Genomic DNA, 14,244 nt, shown 5'->3' with positions numbered 1-14,244 from the left:
GCCTATTTTAACTAGTTAGAAAGTGGAGGGTATAAAGCATCTAACATTGAATTTCAAATCAGCAGTCTGGTGTTGTTTTTTTTTTCATATATCAAGGACAGCATATGCCATAGGCATATTACTAACATGGCAATATTTATTACATTAAACAGCTGCATGATAACAGCCTGAAAGTTCCAGGCATACTTTTTTAATTTTTAAGAAAAACACTTCAAATCTTGTACTGCAATCTGTGCTTTATAATGGATATATAAAATGACAACATAAACATTTTTATATATTCAAGTATGACAGACATTCTGAGCCAAACACACCTGAATTTTTTTTTAACTCCTGAGCTTAGTAGTGATTACACTTCCTTATAATTTTCATTCAAGGTTTAACTTACTACTGAAGTTACAGTAGAGACAAAGGAGAGAAAACAAGCAGGCCAGACTTGAAGGCATTAGAGCTCTCAGTCTGCACTGTGCAGTTTCTCAGCTGAGCTCCACTGTATCTTCCAAAGAGTACCAGGTACTGATGGAAGCCAAAAATCCCAACTACACTTCCTGGGAGACATCCTAGTGAGTGTGGTCATCTAGATAAATTAGAAAGTTAATTCCTCTAATCCAAACCTAAGTGAAAGTCCTGTGTACTAGGCAGAAGGCAGTCTCTAACTATTATATATATTTATCCAAATAAATATCCAAACGTCATCATTTCAAACCCCTTCCCTTACACCAATAGCTCAGAGGGTACAGGGATAGAGTACAATCATTAGTGTCATTCCTATGCCACATTAACATGCAGACCATCTTCATGTTAAAAATCAGCACATGAAACTTAAGGATTTGGTCAAATATACAGACTGCATCTGTACAAGTTTATACAGACAATTTAAAACCTGATACTTTGATCTATCACAAGTTGTCACAAGTAAAACTTTTCAAATTCTGCTGAAGCAACCTGAAATTACAGCAGCTTCTCCTCCCTGTCCCACCACAAACTCTACTCCAGTCTATGCAAGCACAAAGAACAAAGCAGCTTAGATGATAGCCATCACAAATTTGTATTTTTGCGTTCTTCCGCCTCAAAGCTGGGCCACCAACCCTCCCAACAATGCAGCAAACACACACCAAGAGTAGGTGCAACTCTAGTTTGTTGCAATAACCTAGAATACTATTAAGTAGTAACAAACTATCTTGATTTTGGACATATCTAAATTAAACTCAGACGTTTAAATGACTCTATTGTACAATAGGTTAAGTTTCTGCTTCTGGCTGCCACAGGTCTGGGCTTGCACCAGTCACTTCCTGCTTTTGATACAACAGGGAGCCCAAACCCCTCTGAAGGAGCTTTTCAACAAGTCAGGTAACACACAGAAAGCAAAGATAGGGACTTACAAGCCCCAACTCAGCAATGTCTGACACGAGTTACGTGAGAATCAGAAGAAATACAGCAGTTTGCATCTCCTCTACTTGTCACACCCAGTGATCTTCCAGCAGCATTCGTGAGTCCATGGGCACAAAACTCTGGATCCTTGAATTCCCTGCCTCAGTTGTTCAAGGCTTAGGCATGGCTGGTTAACATCTTTAGAATGCCCTCCCTTAAGGGACACGAACAGAGATCCCCATGGGAGCAACTAACTTCCATGGTACAGCTATAATATTTATGGCAATGCAGCCTCAGTCAGTGGTATGAAAACTTACACATACTTTTGCACCTTATTTTTTCTCCTCCTGTTAGCCTTCAGCTGGCATTTTAAATTCTCCAATCTAAAGTGATACAAAAATACAATAAGGAAGAATTACCCCTTCACTTCAAAAAAGGAACAAATAAAAACAAATCACTACTTAAAAAGAAGTCCCCTCAGTGTTGACAGGATTTCCAGGAGTATTTCTCTCCTTTCCTAAGAAAGAAAGCCTGGTTTTTTTCAGGTACTTTTCACAGGACAGCCTTCCTTCCCTATGTCAGTAATGCCACGAAATAGTATTTGTTTACTCTATGAAGGTATGTAGATAGACACTGTCACTGAAGCAGAGTTTAGCAAAGAGTACAAGCACTCTTTGATGAGGACCACAGCTTCCACCCCACCAGTTTCAAAGCTGTGTTACAGCAAACACACTGGAGCAAGAATATTTTTGGCTAAAGTACAGCTATGTCTGAGCGATGGAAGGACTTAAAATATTCACAGCTACTCTGAATGTTCAAAGGCTCAACATTGAGAAAAACAGCTGAAAATGAGTGTCTCTGTAAGCCATGGGTTCTTAAACATTTGTAACACTTGAAGGCAGGCAGTAATGTTTAACTTGTCATGATATTAAATCTTGAAATCCTAGTTCAGTAATAACATTGGAGTCTCCAGAAGCAAAAGATTTTTTTTTTGACAGCAGAACTCAGGACACTTGCTACTATTTCTAGGCTCAAAACTTTCAAGTTCCCTTTCCTCTCCTCTGTCCCTCCCCCAGAATAGTAAGTATGAATCAAAAGTTTGGAACAGTAATTATTCTCATGAGACACTACCAATGCTATGAAGTAATAATACCAATCAATATGGAGATGCTGTGCTTCAGAACTGAACCCAAAAAGTGTTGCTATAAGCCAAGCCCGTGTCAGTTGACAAAAGCATTAGTGACTACATGTTCCAGTCCCTCCCAGAGTGGTACTGGAGGGGAATGGAAGAGGTGAAGTGTGGAAGAGGCACCAAGGCTTAGGTATAAACACCATTACAGAGTAACCAAGAATTCTCAGTGCTTTTGCAAAAAAAGTGGTTATCTGGAGTACTCTATCCCATCCCAGCTGGCCTTGGTCAAGAGACATGAATTCCAACCAAAAAACAGAAGACTGCTCTTAGAGGAGTTAACTAATAAAGCCTGTATTATTTAGCCTGGCAACAAGGTCATAAATACTTTTTTTTAAGTGCCAAGGGTAAAACAACAACAGAAGAAAATAACTTAGAAAGAGAGGGGTGTATTGATACAGTTAGCAGGCAAAGAGTTATGAGAAACCTTCGGGCTGGAAATCAGATGACCCTAAATTTTGAGAAATGACATGCTGAAAGAATATCCCAGGAGGAAAGAAGAATTAAAAAAGCCAGTATGAAAACACAACCAATGCATGCACTTAAATCTAACTCTCAGCCATCTAAAAAGCAGCTAAGTGATAGATCAACAACATTAGCATTAGATCATTTTGACATTGCAAGATCTCTTATTAAGCTCCTGGAGAGTCTTCATTGTCCTTACAGACAACCGACAAATAACAAGTTCTGTTGTTCTTCAAGGCAGAGAGATGTTGCTCAGGACTGAGACATTAGGGCAGAAAGATCTCTTTAAAGGCTCAGTTCCTAGAAAAAGCTTGTTCCCCCACTTTGATCTTTTTGCTAAGGAAGTAACTGGAACATCATTCTTATCATCACAACACCCATTCTTTCTCAGAAGGTATAAGAAGTCAGAGAAGACACTGCAAAGAAGCAAACCTATATTATCTGCAATCTGCAAAGTTTTTCTTGTCCTTCTTGTCCCATGGGACCTACCACTGAAACTCTGCTATGACTGAGGAAAGAAAACTTGTTCCCACACCTTCTCCTGGGAAGGAGAAGGGGAGGCAGAAGACAGCCCTCCACAAAGCAATTTATTGCAGTAAGCAGCAAGTTCTAGGATTTAAAAATAAAAAACCACAAACCATATACCAGACTTTTGGACAGGGTTAGTCTGTGCAGAGGTTGTTTATCCAGCTTGATCCTTCAATTGCTGTGTCACTCTGTGCCCATATGTTCAGGTTTGATATCTGCCACATGTGTGGGGCGGGGGGGGCAGGGGGGGGAATATGCCAGAGTTAATATATTCTGGAAACCAAATCAACTCCTCCATTTGCTGCACAGAGTTCCATGTAGAACCAGTAGACAAAAACACAGGAATGCTATCAAAGTGCACCAGAGAAATTCTGTAATTGAGTTACTAACATTCAAGAGAATTGATATTTCAGAACGGGTTACAGAACAGAGCAAGTCAAAATATTATTTGAACTCTGCTATTAGATCAATTAGTAATATCACCTGCTATCTGGTTTTGATTTGCCATCATACTGATCTGACTTTCCAAAGAGAACGACATCATTTTGGTGAAGGAAAACAATATTGCAAATCTGAAAGTCTAAGGAAGAAATCATTTCTTAGTTGAAAGGGAACAGTTCTTTGATTAAAACACACTACTCAATTTTGTGATGCAGAGTAATCTCAATTTTGTGATGCAGAGTAATCTACTTGACTTACTTCTGATTAAGTTTTTAACATGCTCCAACACCACTAAAACACAAATAAAATTAATTGCATTAATAGTACAGGTGAGATCTAATAGGGTTTCCAGTAATTTCAAGTGGATGTGAAACTGCAACAACAAAATAGATCCCACAAACAAGCAACAATCAGACTGCTGAGAACAGGCTGAGGGAGTTGACAAAGTGTTTCTGTGACACTACAGGTGTTACCAGCAGGAATCATAGTTAGCATTTAAGTGTGAGAACTCAATCTGAAAGAACCTCAGATTTCACTCGAATAAAATACATAAAGCAAAGAGTTTTAAAAACTAGATAACACAACTACATTGTTTATCCACTGACCTGTTACTAATAGGAATCTGCTTTATTTAAGTTACAAGAATAGTTTTAACACCTTTTGGCTAACTCTGGGACAGATGACAAAGCCTGAAGCAGCCAGGGAGTATACTTCATTCCAAGCAACCTCTGGAAGCCATAAAGTATAGCAACAAGTGTGTCCACTGCATTGCATTTTGGAAGTGACACATTGAGATTACTTTGCCTGTCACTTCAGGAGTCTCACAGGTGACTTTACTTTTAAGTGTACTCTCAATAACTAACATCACTACATCTCTATTTACCCCAAGTTTCTAAATATACAGTTCTCAGGTTCTAGCTCACTTCAGTTCTTCTGCATACAGCACAGTAAAGCTGGAATCTTCAATGCCCACTCTGTTCCAACTCCAATTCTCTTTAGACAGCATGTAGAGAACTCCTAAGCTATTAAAAAAAAAAAAAAGCACGACCACAGTGCTTGAGTATTTCAACATTAATAGAAGGCATGTAAGTGGTACCATTCCTTCACATACTAAATTTCACAAAATTCATCTTTCCTCTTCAGTTACTCTGAAGAGAGCTCAGTTTCCACTGACTCCATGAAGCATTTAAATATGCAGACTGAGGTGTGCAACAGCATTTCTCTTAAAATGTTTCTTCCAAATCCAAAAAGTGCTGATGAAAGTTCTGAGGGGGCTGTCAAGAGTTCAGGATAAAACACCGCTATGCTCAGTTGCAAGTCTACAAATATGCAGCAGAACTGTATCAACTAAAAGCTGCCATACAAGAAATTTGAAGAACGCATATTCGTTATCTTATTTTTGGCAAAGAAATATATTTGTTCTTCTGCCAGGTTTCTTGTAACTCAGAAAGGGAATGAAACTAACTTCTTCTATCCACAATCTTAAGACATAATGCAGTTCTTAATTTTTATTAGTAGTATTTTATAGTACAAAGTTATCTGCTATATACAACAGGCAGGATACTACCACAATAAGACATGGCAGCACACACTGTCATCACATAAATATGAAAAATATTGTGGAATAGACTGCAGAAGATCTCTAAAGCACAACTTTTAACACTGGGAATCCTGGCTTAAAGTTTGCCAAAGTTATGCAGCTTCCATCACTTCCATTAAATGAGATTCAGCTGAAATTGTGTTTTTTCCAGTTATTTAATTTAAAGATCTGAAACCTACCTACCCACCTAGGCATGGAGCTTCTGCTCAGGTGCTGTTCACTCAGGCTTATTCACAAAGTTTGACTATGATTGTGTGTCCTTGTTCAAGGGAGCGACTTCCTACCTTCCCTTCACCCCAATACAGTGGATGAGTTCATCAAGCCATCACAACTGAAACAACTGCAGAGCTCAAAACAAGTGAAGTTTTAAGGAGAGGTTACAGTTCCCAGTCAGTAACTTGATTATTAACGAAGTATATCCTCAAAATAAAGAGGAAGAAAACTCTCACTCTCTAAGGAAGGCAGAATTCCAATTTAATATTCAGCATACAGCCAGTTAATATGCACCTTCAGTTACTTTCTTCATTAGTTCTCTTTAAATGCACAGCCACATCTCACCTGTGATCAGAAGATTCAGTTACCTTGCACACACTTTCCAGGACAGGACATTCTCTATACTGAATAAGCTAATTACATAAGGGATTTGACACATCTTAACACATAAGGGATTTAACCACATCTTACAATATCACCCTGTCCAAAAACACACATCCACCACATATTCCACAAAGGTGTATGATGTAAAGACAGCTCCTCCTCACTAACTTCAGGAGTTAAAGTATGCAACTAATAATTATACCAGTGTCAAGGACATTTAATTTGAGTCCCTTGAGAGGTGGGAGGGGTGCAGTTGTGTGCTTTTTCTTTTCTTTAGGACTGGGGGAAGGCAGGCAAGGGAGATGTTCAAGTCCACCATGTTACTATGCATTGCTTCCATCTTTCCTGTTTTGGTGCCTCAACTCATTTATGTTGCTCCTGCTCCTACAAAAAAACCCATGCTTTCAACTCAGAAGATACTACATAAGAGTGTATTTTTTATTTCCATGTTTATTCACCTGTACTTCTACTTTTACATCTTAGCAGTCTTGGACTAGAGCAGAGGTACAGAAGAGACTTCAAGTACACAAAAGCCCACAGTACAGAGATAATTTCACCCACCCAGAGCCGATAAGACAAACCATAACAAGCTCAAAGTAAGGCAAGTAAGACAGAAGTCAGACATGGAGAAAGATGAGGGAAAACAAAACTGCATACTTGCTTTCTAAAACAAAGACAGCTTAAGACTAGATCTTGGGGCACAAGTTTGTCACAGATTTATTTTTCCTAATAGTTTTACCTTGTTTTACCTTTAAGAGCTACTCCTGAAAAATCAAAGTATAAAATTACAGTTACTGCTCTGCACTAATAACAATTTATATCAGCCATGCTTCAAACAGCCAGCCACAAATCTAAAGGAGGTGCACATTGCTGGTATTGAGTCTAATGCCTATCTCAGGACTAGACAGCCTTCTGAAAGTTTAACACCTTTGTTCTCAAAAAACATATGTACATCAAAAAATAACATTTGTATTCTTTCATTTCTATCTTTACAAAAGTCTAGCAAATATTTGCCCTTCTTTACAATAAGTGTATGCATTTGGATGTCACACACTAGAACAAAAGTTGTCAGTAACAAGTTGCTCTGACATAAAATATACCCCGCCTTTCAGATCTTAAAACACCCTTCTTGTTCAACAAGTACCAGGGACCTCAGCTTCCATTTTGAAACACCAAATTGCACCCTACAACTCAAGGTTCACATTCCAGAGGATGACTCAGACCCTTTCATACCTTTTATGAAGGTCAGATCTTTGCAGTTCAGTATGTGCACTTCCTTGTGGACACTATCAAAGCAGACCGTTCAGAAAACACTGAGAAAATAGGATTTCCCCCTGCTCCACGAGCCAGCACTGTATTACCACACAACTGCAGAAACCTTCCAGTTTCTTCTCCACACATACCTTTGTAGGTTTGTTGGGTTTTTCCCTTTCTCACTCAAGAAAATGGAGCTCTTTTTATCAGTTGTGATCAATGACAAACTTTATTCGAGGGTAGATAAAGTTAAACAGGAGAAGGGCCAAGTAACTTCCAAGGTCCTTTCCAAACTGGCTTACTATATGAATCTTGACAAGAGAAGCTTTTCTGGAGCAATTGAGGGCAACTATGGCTTGAACACCATTGTTCATGCATGACAACTGCACCTTCAATATAAAGTCCAGTATTAGATCACCATGATTAATTTTTTTATTATACGCCTAACTTTTCCATTTTTCCTACATAAAAGCCTTCACTCCCAGAGTTGTCTCCCTACTGCTCTTACATGGCAGTTTCCTGCCATATTTGCTCTGAGCACACTCATGAGTCAAGTAAGACTGGCAACAGTCAGTACATTGCAAGAGGAGCCTTATTATAGACAGTGAGAGCAAACAGATTGGTTCTGAGTGCTCCAACCTCAGCTGCCAGACAGAGCTGAAGGAGAATATGACTGCATATTTACACAGCCAGATTCTACCAACTTGATGGCAGGATTAGGAGGACAATTGGTCCTCAAAACTAAACTCTGAAAAAAGCAATCATTGCTGGTATCTGAAAGCAGGCAGTGGAGAAGCCAGTTGACTTAGCCCTGCCTGTCACACAGACTGTACACTTGACATGTAGCTAGAATGTCTTTATTTATGGAAGACTGATTAACTTCAAAGCACGAATTCAGCATTTTGTTAAAAAAAAAAAAAAAAAAGACATCCTGAAACAAGCAACTACATACAAGCATTTTTGTCATTACTGATCACCAGTGTGAAGTCTGAAAATAGTTTTGTTCCTCTAAAGGCACTTCATTTCATGTAAATTGGAAAAAAAAAATGCATCAGGAGGAAAAAAAGAGTTAATGTGGCTTTGTTTTGCTGCTATCAACCTCATACCCCAAGTTAAAAGTGAGCTATGAAAACACTCGGGAAGAGGTTGCTTCATATACTGCCATAAATCTGTTATGATGCTATATGCAGATTAAAATATTATGAGCAAATTCAAAGTAAGTATTACTTCTTCAGAAAAATAAACCTACTGACCCAAAAGTAATCTGCTACTCTTAAAAAAAAAAAAAAAAAAGCCAAAACAACACGGGTGTACTCTTATCTTCAGAGTCAGTAATGACTGGGGCAGTGGCAGCTTGATGAAGAGTGTCAGAGTCCACAAAGTGCTTTACAGGGAGGGTTACTAATTTGACAGGTGATGAACAGGACACTGCTCATCAGGCCAATGGGAGATGGGCTGTGTTTTTGACAATGCAGTAGTACACCATGGTGTACAACTTTGGGATTTGATTATACTTTGTCACAATAATTTAGCTTCAGTGTGACAAAAGACAGACTCATGATCAGAAGTGTTCTACATGCTGCTTACTAATTAGCTTGTTAGAAAATATAGCATGGCCTATAAATATAAGATTAACACAGATAGTTCTGAGATTCACTTACGCTGCAAATTAAGTACAAACATGTAGTTTAGTCAAACAGTAACTTTCCTACTTATGCTTCAGTTTCATTACTCAGAAACAAAAGGAACTTAGGTTATGTTTCTGGACTACCATGGAGTAAATACCTGTACTTATCAATGGTGAAGGACCCCCACAAAAACTCATCATGTCTCCATTCATGGCATTAAAGCCAAACACATTGTTTTTACTACACTTCTGCAAGAGAAATAGTGTCTTTGTTGCCTACAGCTGTAGGCCTCAAATTTAGGAATGATGTTATAAGTACAAGTTCTGATTACAATTTTTTTTCTGTAATATTTACATTCTAGTTTTGAAAACAAACAGTTAAAATCCAATATAAAAAAAGAAAATTAAAAAAATTGGGCATGATTCCTGATTGGGAATGACAGTTCTGATTATTCATTTACTGGGAAGATGCAGGTTGATTCCCTAATGGTCACTCTGGCCTGATGAACTTTTGCAAGACATCAAAAGACTCCATTTTCATAAGCTTTACTCAACAGGTCAGCCCTCCTACTGAAGTAGATCTGCTATATTAATAAGTAGTAATGTCACACTGGGGGTGACCTACAGTTTTTCTACTAACAGATAAGAAATGTTTATGTTACTACCTATGGAACCATCTGGAGATTGAAGACTTAAAAGCTGTTAATTCAAGTTTACTACTCACATTTTTTTGCAGAAATACCCTAGGAATGGGGAAAAAAAAAAATCTAATTACCTATATTTCTAACACAATAGAATACACCAAACAATAAAAACCTAAAAATACTTTTCCATTTAAGACCAAAACCAGTGTATATGCAGAACTGGGCCATTCACAATCAGCTGCATTTTACAAATATAGAAAATATTATCAGTTAAAAAAATATTTCTGGAAACTTGAAGTATTATTTACAGAATTTACTCATCAGAACACTTTTTAAACTTAAACATAACAATGTTGATATCAGCTGCAAAAACCGAAACACTAATATTTTCATAAATACATTTAATTCCTATCAATATTTATTAAACAGGATACCAAACAATAGAAAGCTATACAGTTATTTTTCAAGCACTGCTCTCATGTCCATTATGCACATTTTTATATATGTATGTAAAATAAAATGTTAAAAAACCTTTAGTTTAATGAAAAACTTAATAAATCACAGCAATTGCAGAAATCAAATACCAAAATAAAAAGGAAAAAACCCAACACTGTACAACTAGAACTCTAGTCTTAGGAGTGGGAGAGAAGAGAAAGAACTGGAAAGAAAAGACTATACAAGAGATAAACAGAAGTAATCACAGCAATGCTTGTTAGCTTTTAAAGTTTTACAAAAGTACATCCACAGTGACAGCACCCCTAAGAAAATCCTGTAAAATTAGTTTAAGTGTTCAGAATTCCTCTTCTTTCTCATTAACATAGATGTAATTCAAATTTATCAGGTGGCAACTACTTAACTCCTCTTTCTGACAACCTTTAAAGCACCAGGAAGCTCAATATTCATAATACACACAATACATTAACCGTGAAAGTTACCCTGTTTGAGCAAAGTTTTGCGTTACACTGTTAGAAGCTCTGTATCAATATTATTTCTGCTGAAAAAGACAGGAAATAAAAAAAAAACAACTGAACAGTCTTTTCGGGGGAAAAAAAGTATTTCAAATAAAAATTATTATTGGATTGCTACACATAATAAAAACACTCCCAAAACAAACTACACACTCTCTAAAAACGTTCTTAAGTTGCACGCCAGACTTACAGAATAAATTTAGGCCAGTACCAAGCACTCATTTCTTCCCCGTGTGTAAATGCGACACAATCAGGCCTCACATGCAGGCCTCTCTCCCCAACACAGGCAGGACCTTTGTTCGATACGTCGATGTTTTTCCCTCAAAGCCCTTGACATAACTTTCCATTCTTTCCCCTATTATTTTCCGGTTGCCCGTCTAGACTTCGGGACTGCCGAGCCGTGCGAACCCCCGGCCGCCGGAGAGCCCGTGCACTCGGAAAGGGGAAGGGGGAACAATAAAAAAGTTGGACACAGGAAGACGGGCCTGCAGGTCTGGCGAGAGCCCTGGCCTCGGATCCTCTCCCAGCCCCGGATCCCGGGGGCACCGCCGGGACCCCCCCCCTGCCACCAGCACCCCACAACCTGTCCCCCTGCCCAGCCCCCCGGGAAAGGGGAAGGAGGAAGAGCCAGGCAGGAAAGGCAGAACCCAGCGTTTGATCAGCCTCCAAGTACGACGCATTATGCAAGCAAACGCCAAGGACCAGGCAACTTGCTTCTCGACCGAAAACAAGAAAAACATCGCCTAAAACATTTGGCTGCGAAAATAACCCCCCTCGTGGGCAGCCAGCCCTGGGGCTCCGACCCCACGGGCGCCTCTGTTCTCTGCCCACCTTCTTCCTCCCCCCAAAAAAACCTTGTGAAATATGGACGTCGGCCGATTATTTGGCATTTTTATCGAGCCGGGTAGGGACGAAAGAAAGAGGAATTGCTGTTTTTTCCTTTAAGATATTCGATAGCTCCTTTAGGGGAAAAAATAAAAAGGGGGGGGGAGAAAGGGCCATTGGGGGAAAGGGGGCCCAGCGGAGTGGGGGAAGGAAGACGGGGAAGGGCATCGAAATCGGCACGGCAGTGTCAACACTGACACTGCCCTTTTGTATCAGCAGCCACACAAGGCCCGCGGAGGGGCGGCCGCGCTGCCCCCCCCCCCCCCCCGCCGGGCGGCCCGGGAGAGCCGAGGGGCGAGGGCTGTCCCCGCAGCGGGCCCGGGCACTGCCTGGCCATTTTGTCAGCTACGTTTCCACCCCTTCCCTCGGCGGCGAGGGCCCCACTCCCCCCCTCCGGGCCGCCCCACACACACTCACCAGCGCGGCGCCGTGTCGTTCCCAGCTCCCCCTCGCTCCCCCCCCATCTGCAACAATGCTCCGGGATGGCGCCGCTCCCCTCCCCCTGCCCCGGGCCGCCAGGAAGGGCAGCTCGGCTAATGCCGGGAATGACACAACAGGCCCTGCCCGGAGGCTGCCGAGGGGCCCAGCGAGCGCCCCACCGCCCCGCGCCCGCCCCCGCGGCGCCCCCTGACCGAGCGGCGGGGCTCCGGGTACCTAGTTTGTCCCGGTGCGGCCTCCGCAGACGCTCCGTGCCTCCCTCCTCCCGGCAGCAGCCGCCTCGCTTCCCTTCAATTATCAGCTGAAGCCGCAGCACCGAGCGGCGCCTCGTCCGCCGCCTCCGCCGCCGAACCCCTTCCAGCGGCGCGAGGGGGAGGCCGCGGGACTACTTTCTCCCGGCGCCGGGGCCCCGCCGGGGCCCGCGCGCCCCCCGGGCCGGCGGGCGGCCCCTGCCCCGGCTGCCGCTCCCCGCGCAGCCCCCGCCGCGGCCCGGACCGCGGCCCGCTCGGTGCGCTCGGCGGGGCCGCTGTCGGCGGCCGGTATCCCTCCGCCGGGGTCGTCACCCCGGGTCCCCGAGAATGTCCGCCCTCGGGGCGGGCGGGGGGCGGTGGGGCCGCGGGTCTGCGCTGGCACCGGCGGCGGGGGTCGGACCCTGCCCGGCACCGCGGCGCCGCTGGGGCTGCTCCTTTAAGAGGGGGCCGGGCCCGCCGTGACCCCGCGCGATGTCCGCCCCTTCCTGGTTGCCATGGGGACCGCCCGCCGGCGTCCAAAATGGCGGCGGCGTAGCCGCGCGGAGCTGCTACTCCTTCCTCCGCCCGGGAAAGAAGGAAGGCGGCCGGGGCCTGTCCCCGGCTCCTGAGGGCTTGCGCTTGAGCAAGGAGCTCCTCCGTGCCGGGGCAGGACGGGGATCGCCTGTTAACGCCGGGAAGCGAGCCGAGAGGCGCCACCAGTAAGTGCTGCTGGCCGGGCCTCCTGAGGGCTGGGAACGCAGGGCCGCGGCCCGGGGATGTGGTGTCGGTGAGTAGCTGGGCAGCAGGTAAGGGCTGGGTACAAAAAGGGTTATTTCTAAGCGTTGGTGAAAGTGCGTCTAGACGAGGAGCCTCCGCATATGGGAGATTCCTTCTACCTGGGAAGGGGCTCTGGGTGAGGACCAGAGGAAAGGGGGAAATAAAAATCCTTCAAAATGGTGAATTAATAGCCTTGCAAAGAAGTATCTTCTGTGATTTCATAGCCTTAAAATAGACCGAAGTCTACGCTCAGAAATGCCTCACAAATAAATGAGGTACTAACGTTTAAAGTGAATAAGTAACAAATCCTTAAGTAATGTCACAATATTCCTCCTAAGATAAGTCTAGCTGCACTCTCAGAATAACTAGATTAAGGTGGGGGGTAAACAATAGTCTAATCTGTCGTTCCAGGAATATAAAATTAAATTGCACATCTGGGAATGGGAAGGCTATATATATTTTCCACATGGTACCTGAAGATGTTTGTGTATCCTGCCTAACACCTGTGTACGTAGCTGGTTTTCCAAACAGGGAGAAAAGCAATGTTAAATATCCTGGAAGAGTTTTTGAACTTTTTTTTTTTTTAATATATGCTACAAAATGCACTCTATGAATATTTTTCAGAATACTCTAATAGGAATCATCAATGAGGAATACTGAACAGTAAACAAATGAGATTTAACAGATATCATTATGAGTTAATAAGGTTACAAAATAAAACTGCAAATATTCTATAATTTTTGTTACATTTTTTACTTAGTTGACTTTATATGCATGAGAGATGAACACAAATGCTTGTGTCTGGCTGGACATACTGATTTAGAAGCTGTAAAATTTCAAAAATTTTTCTGAGAAAGTTTTTAAAATGTCTCACCAGAACATAACAAAACACCAATGTATTTTGAAACTAGAAGGAAGTTTTTGGTTTGTTTTCATAAAGTAAACCAAAATAATGAACATATTTTATTTCAGGGAAAAATTGCTGCACAATAACTGGGAAATGTATGCTTTTGAACAGCTGAAGTCTTGTAATGGGCCTGTCCCATTGACCCCATGGGAATCCTATCAGTGCCCTGCTTGTTCATGGAATATGTAATTCAGTGTTATGGGGTATTTACCATTCATTTTTGCACTCAGATAATAAAAATAAGATGTCCCTTATTATTATTGCAGTCTTCAGTGTTTTGATTCTCATATCTGTTTCCTGTCAAACACTTCAGTTATCTATTC

General features: G+C 42.0%; 1 protein-coding gene across 7 annotated transcripts in view; it reads right to left on the bottom strand.

The window, feature by feature from the left end:
- The window catches only part of TRIP12 (thyroid hormone receptor interactor 12), an 80,626-nt gene extending 68,263 nt beyond the window's left edge, over nucleotides 1-12,363 (bottom strand). For 2 of the 7 annotated variants that reach the window (XM_032697359.1, XM_032697360.1), the window contains exon 1: nucleotides 12,224-12,362. The gene's annotated coding sequence lies outside the window, so the exon portion shown is untranslated. Of the gene's footprint in view, nucleotides 1-1,694; nucleotides 1,755-3,663; nucleotides 3,757-11,986; nucleotides 12,006-12,223 lie in introns of those variants that run through there. The other 5 variants (XM_032697354.1, XM_032697352.1, XM_032697358.1 and 2 more) reach the window with 5 other exon arrangements.
- Nucleotides 12,364-14,244: the final 1,881 nt, after the last annotated feature.

This window comes from Chiroxiphia lanceolata, chromosome 10, assembly GCF_009829145.1.
Source record: "Chiroxiphia lanceolata isolate bChiLan1 chromosome 10, bChiLan1.pri, whole genome shotgun sequence".
Classification (NCBI taxonomy): Eukaryota; Metazoa; Chordata; class Aves; order Passeriformes; family Pipridae; genus Chiroxiphia; species Chiroxiphia lanceolata.
Note: the sequence above shows the minus strand (reverse complement) of the source record. Positions and strands in the feature narration are given on the sequence as shown.